The sequence below is a fragment of the Chlorocebus sabaeus genome, chromosome 23 (genome assembly GCF_047675955.1).
Source record: "Chlorocebus sabaeus isolate Y175 chromosome 23, mChlSab1.0.hap1, whole genome shotgun sequence".
In the NCBI taxonomy this organism is placed as follows: Eukaryota; Metazoa; Chordata; class Mammalia; order Primates; family Cercopithecidae; genus Chlorocebus; species Chlorocebus sabaeus.
The window spans coordinates 47,528,282-47,534,281 of record NC_132926.1 but is presented as its reverse complement, the minus strand read 5'-3'; the positions used below and the strand labels follow the sequence as shown (position 1 = coordinate 47,534,281).

The 6,000-nt window shown below is 59.5% G+C and overlaps 1 protein-coding gene across 12 annotated transcripts in view; it reads left to right on the top strand.

Annotated features, from left to right (window-relative positions):
• Positions 1 to 957: 957 nt before the first annotated feature.
• JADE2 (jade family PHD finger 2) overlaps positions 958 to 6,000 on the top strand; it is a 56,836-nt gene continuing 51,793 nt past the window's right edge. For 2 of the 12 annotated variants that reach the window (XM_038007768.2, XM_008014457.3), the window contains exon 1: positions 1,029 to 1,151. The gene's annotated coding sequence lies outside the window, so the exon portion shown is untranslated. Of the gene's footprint in view, positions 983 to 1,028; positions 1,152 to 2,375; positions 2,742 to 2,836; positions 3,020 to 3,392; positions 3,494 to 4,644; positions 5,191 to 6,000 lie in introns of those variants that run through there. The other 10 variants (XM_073010681.1, XM_008014464.3, XM_073010680.1 and 7 more) reach the window with 7 other exon arrangements.

The following is a 6,000-nucleotide window of genomic DNA, read 5'->3' as shown; positions in this document are numbered from 1 at the left end:
AAAGTGCTAATGAGCACTATGCACCCTGTGCCAGCTGCTGCTTTACACATACCACATGTATATGTACATACATACATATATGTATATGTGCACACATGGCCTCAGCAACCCTCCAACCACCCCCTTCTACCCAAAAGGAAAAAGAGATTCAGGGAGATGAATTCACTTGCCCACATCACACAACTTCCAAAATGCAAAGCCAGGATTAGAACCTAAGTATTTAACCATTTTGTTGCACACTCCAAGTCTGCAACACCTGTTTCCAGACTCCGAACTTGGCTAGGGAAAAATCCCACCAATTGACCACTGAGAGCCACAGCCAGGTCTAATTGGGAGGTAATACCCAGACCATCCTCTTGCCAGACAATTATCCTCAGACCTTGTGAATGAAGGCCAAGGAAGAAGAAATGTTGCAGTGACTCTGAGCTCATATTTCTTTCTTGTTGCAAAAACTGCTTATTTCAGCATCCATCATCTCCCTCTTTGTTGGGTAGACAATCCGCCCTGTCAGAGGATTTGTGCTGTTATTATGAGTTTGTTTATTATTAGATTTATTTCTCCTATAAGCAAATGTGTTCACAACATTCCATCGGGGAATCTTCTTAATTGTCACATAAATGTCACCTTATGTAAATTGAATATTTAACTTCCCATGGAAGGGGGTGGAGGAGTAAGGAAGAATAAACAATCTTCAGTCTTGGAGAGGGAAGGCGAGTCTGGTGTCCATTCACAACTCACCCACATGCCTTCAAAGCCAAAGGTGAGCTGAAAAATTATTGGATAATCTTTGAGGGGCAGCCGAGCATGAGGGGGAAGAAAAAGTTGGCCACGATGCTTTGGGGATGTTGGGCCAGGCTCCCCACAACCTCCTCCTGAGGCCACACCACCCCCTCCCCAGTCAGAGGCATTCCGAGGAGGCTGAAGCCTGACCCCTGATTCCTCCCCGACCAGGAGGCCAGTCCTTCTCCTTCCTCGAGAGAAGGTGAGCTCGGCGGGCGCAGCGGGTTGGGTGGGTGTGGCCCGCGGCTCCGGGAACAGACCCAAGGCCCCGCCACCGCCGGCTAGCAGCCCGAGAGCCCGCCCGCCTGGCGAGCGCAAGCTCTTCTTCCAGAAACTGCGAGGATCCGAGCGCACTGTTTGTGCACCACAAGGTCAAGTCGGGAAGTGGAGCCGGAGGAGGAGGGGCGAGGAGACGAAGGGTGGGGAGAGGGGCGCCCCGCTTCCTCGCCATGTGCCAGCCTTTGGAAGTTACCCCTCGGTTTTTAACCCTTTCGGGGTAATGGGAAGGAAGAGCAAGGAGGAAGGGGTCGCCCCGGGGCAAAATCCTACTGGGGCCAGGATGTGCAACCAGCCACCCACCCACCCATCACTGCCTTCTCCACCCCCCGGAAATGCGGGGCAGCGCTAGGCGCCAGGAGGCACTCGGGAGGGGGGAGGGGGCGACGAGCTCAATGGGGACCCTCTCTACGGACCGCCCCTCTTTTCTTGAGGTCGCCTACAATTTCAAGTTCCCCCGCCCGGAATGTTAGTTTTCCATTTGGAGTGGGTGCGGGGAGGAGGGCCGCGCCCCCTCCCCAAGACTCGCGTGCGCCCCTCCACTCCCCTCCTGCCAGCACTTTCTGCTCACTTCTGGCGCTGCAAAACGCCACGCGATTTATTCGATTCGCATTTTAAAACCAGCGATTCAGAAGCAGGGCCTAGGGCGAGGGTCTTCCAGCGCTGGAGGGCCCCGGGGGGCGGGGTGCTCAGTGCAAACCTCGTTCCCTCCGCGAGTGTCGCCTCCAGGCTGTTATTTGCAAAGAAACGTCTTTTTGACGCAGGGAGAAATGGCAAATTTTAAGTACGTCATTAATATGGCGCCAAAAGATTTTTTTAAGTATAAGCTTGCTTTTTTTTTTTTTTTTTTTTTAAGGTTGCGGGGGGCGCCGCCCGGGTCTGGGGCGCGTAGGGGGCGGGGTGTGAGCAGAAAGTGTGAGTGAAAGAGTGGAGGGGCGGGGTATGTGTGTGAGTGTGTGAAGTGTGAGCAGACCTGATGGGACTTGCACGGGCGCAGCCGCCGCTCGGGCCCGGCCCTGGGGACAGGGCGGGCGGGGGGCGCCCCAGAGTCCATAGGGAGTCCGGGCCCAGGGTGCCGGCAGGCGTGGTGTTGGGGGTGGTGAGGCAGGGCACCCTCCCCCACGGGGCCCGCAACGCTACCTGGACTCCCCGCCGGAGCCAAACAACTGGGCGGGGGGTTGGGGGGGCGGCGACGGGGGTGTCGGGAACGGAGATCCGAGTGAATAAGAAAAAAGTGGCTACTCCCCCTCCCTCGCTCCTCCTGCCCGCCCCCACCCCACCCCCACCCCAACACATTTTTTTTTTCTAAAGAGATCACAAGGAAGTCTTGGTTTAAAAAGAAACAGAAACATACACAGGGGGTTGGTGAATGGTGCCGACCGCGGCCATCGCAGTTGGAGGCTATTTTTTGGGGGGGTGAGTAGCGTCCATGGAGTTACTTTGCGCCCACTCCTAGAGGCACCGGCTCAGGTCCGCCGGGCCGACAGTCCCCGGCGGGGGGCGTGGGGCCGGGGACGCCGCGGGCCCGGCCGCCTCCCTCGCCGCGACCCCGGATGGATGCGCGCCCCCCGCCCTCCCGCGCCGGCCCCAGGAGCTCCCGGCTTCGGGAGCATCCTTCCCGCGCCGGTCCCTGCAGCGGCGCGTAGCCGAGGGCAGCGCCAGTCAGGGGGGCACCGCGAAGCAAGGTAAGATCCAGCCCCCGGCGGATGGGCCCTGCGCATCTCCACGACGTTATTTGGTGTTTTTGCAACAGATCTGCCAGCGCTCTTCGCTCCCTCGCTCTCTCTTGCTCGCTCGCTCCCTCTCTCTCCTGCTGGCTGCCTGTTCTAGGAAGCCAGCGCGGGGGGGGGGGGGGGGATGCACAGCACAGGGGAGAGAGATTGCGCATGTTGGTCAGTCGTGTTTTAAAGAGTACAGTGCGGGGAGGCTGAGAGGGGCGCATGCAACAACAACTTTTGGAAGGGTGAGCTTGGCGACCTTCTTTATTAATGACTGCGGCAAAGCGCCCCCGGGCCGGCGAGGGGGCGCGGGCGGGCGGGGGCGCGTCAGGGCTGCAACTTGCCCCGCGGGCTCCGGTCGGGCGTAGGGGCTGCGGCGGGAGATGGGTACGGTGGGGAGGTCGAGCGGCCGGGGCGGGGGCTCTGAGAACCTGGAGCTATCTGCCCTCCTGTCTCCCCGAGTTTCATTTTGTTGATACGCAGCACGTCCGGGCGCCGAACCGGGCTGAGCCGGTGCACATGACCTCGCGCTGGGCTCACGTGCAGCCGGTCCGGTCCCAGACACCTTCCGGGGGCCACCGCCTCCGCCCTGTAGCCCCCTCTCCCGGCCCGGTGCACGCGGGTGCTGCACGCGGGGGCAGCATGCTCGACTCCTGGGGTTGGAGGCTCTGCACAAATTAGACAGTTTTTTTTGGAGGGGCGGGGGACACCCTTTACAGGTGAGTGTGGAGGGTGCGGAGCCTCGGCGCCAGGGGTGAGGACTGGGGTCGGGGGCAGCCTCCACCTCCGAGGCCGCGCGGGAGTCCAGCTGGGGAGAGGCGCTGGGAGAGTGGAAATGTACCGGCGGCGGCCGGAGCGGCGGGTGCGCGCCCGCGGGGCGACGGCAGGGGGCGTGGCCCTTGTTTACCTTCTCCCAACTCTGCCGGTTCGCGTCCCGCTTCAGGGACGGATCCGCAGTCCCCTGCCCTCTGCCTCGGGCCCTGCAGCCTGGGTGGTACCAGGAAGATGCCGGCTTGTGGCGGACCCCGTTTGGGACGCATACACCTGACTCTCAAATGAGTGACATTGCAGCCCCCGCCCCCACCAAGCGCTGCTGCAGTCCCTTTGCCGGATCCCCGGCCCCGCCCCGCCCCCGGCAGTGGCATCTTCCCGGCCTCACCTCCTTCCTCCCTCTCCCTCCCTTCTTCCCACCCACTCGCCTGCGCCTGCGGAGCGGCGCCCGCCCGCCTCTTCCCCGCCTGGGTGCAGACTTGTGGCTCCCCATGGTTTCTTCCCGCCCATCCCTGGGTCCTGAGACACCCTCTCCTCTTGGCGAAGGGATGAGGGGTCAACTTGGCGATTCGCAGCTGTTCTGCCGGAGGATGGGGATGCCTGCGAGACAGCCAGGAAGGCTTCACTGTAGCTTCCAGAGGCCCAGCCCTGTCCCCTACTACACACAGCTACCCACCCCACCCGCCCCAGGGCTCGGCTGCCCTTCCCGGCGTCTCTTAAACCCCTCCCCCGACCTGGGTGTCAAGCCCACCCACCTCCCGGCGCCGCCCCCGGTCCGAACAGCCTCTTGCCCTTCCTTCGCCTGGGCAGGAGCCCCCCGCAGCCTCCTCCGGCTCCTCCTCCCGGCTCCCGCGGTCGGAATCACGCCGGCGCGCCTCCAGCCTGCGGTCCCGCGGACTGCCTCCAGGGGCGGGCTGGAGGCGCGCGCAACTCTCCTCCCAATCCCCTCAGCCGCTGCCGCTGGCCTGGGCACTTTTTTACCAGCTTGGCTGCTGGCCTCTTGCTGGAGCCTGGGGGAGGTGAAGGGTCACTGGGTGTCTTTGCCCTATGCCGAAGGCACACTGCGGCCGGCGATTCTGGTCTGCAGATTTCCAAACCTCGCCACTGCGTCTAGCACCCCTGGCTCATCTTCTGCAGGATCCTGAGGCACAAAGTTTTATCCCTGGTCAGAGTTTGTAGGGGGTCATCGAGAGGTGTCATGTTTCCATTCAGAGCGGTTCCAAAGCGGCTAGGAAGGGGCTGAGTGGGACCTGCTGCCATGCCTTTGTTGGAAGGAGGACCCTTGAGCTCTGATCCCAGACAAGCCGTCCGGACGCCCCCTGAACATTTAATAAAGTCTGCAAACTGAGTCCTGGGTCTGGGAGGTGGTACAGCCGCCTGGCCCCTCCTCTCGGAGTGGCATTAACTCCCTGCCTTCACTGGTAAAATTCCCAGTAGGACATTTGGCAAAAGGACTGAGCATGGAGCTGCCAACCGGGCCTGGCTTTGTTTCCTGGGTTCCCAGGCTTCTCCCCTACTCTGACTTTCTTTCTCACCTTAGGGCCCCAGATGAACGCACCATCCGTCTTGTCCCATCTTCCTTAGACGGGTTGGGACTCGCAGAGCCATCTAACAAGCAGAGGAGGAAAATAACAACAGAATAACTGTAAGGGGGAAGGAATGAGTAATAAAGCTGACCCAGGCAGGGAGGAGGGCTTTCATGTTTAAGAGATGCTATTTGCTTTTTGGGTCACAGGCTGCAAAAACAGGCTTTGATCCGAAGTGGGCGAATAATTTATTGAGCAAGTTTGCATGGTAGGGGAAAAAAGGGATGTTTGTTTGATCTGGAGCCCACTAGGTTGTCCCAAGTGCTGTTGGCTGTTGTTTTGAGTGGAAAAGCATTTGGTTCTGCAGCAAATGCCTCACAGAGGGAAGTCCTCGCCCCAGGCAGCAGGACTTGCAGTGAATGTTGGTTTTGAAACTGTTTGGCCAAGGGTCCCCCCAGCACTTTTGGAGATGAAGTGTTTAAGGATAGAGTTGTTTGGGCTCAGGATGCAGCAAATGTTTCCAGAATGTTTTCCCGTCCAAAATGCTTTTCCTTTCCCTAAATTGCCTGGCTAAAGAGCCAGTAACAGTAGTCCAAGAGGTTGTCAGAAATCTCCACTTAGCTTTCATTGACTGGTGAGGTGGGACTGTCAGTCCCCAGGCCCTAGATGCACCACAGAATATTGAAGTTAGGCCTTGGACACTGACCCCCAAATTGCTGAGGGTGGGAGGCAGCGTATTCTGGCTCTAACCTAGTGTTCCTCTTAACAGGAAGGCAGTTGTCTTGTGCTCACAACACAGGTGAGAGGCTTCTAGTCCAAATTCTTCATAGCACATGCAGCAGGCTCTTTGGGACCTCCCAGTTCTCCCTTTAGGTCAGAGTTGGGAAGCGGGATACCCTTGGCTTGCCCTGTCCTCCAGATAGGACCCT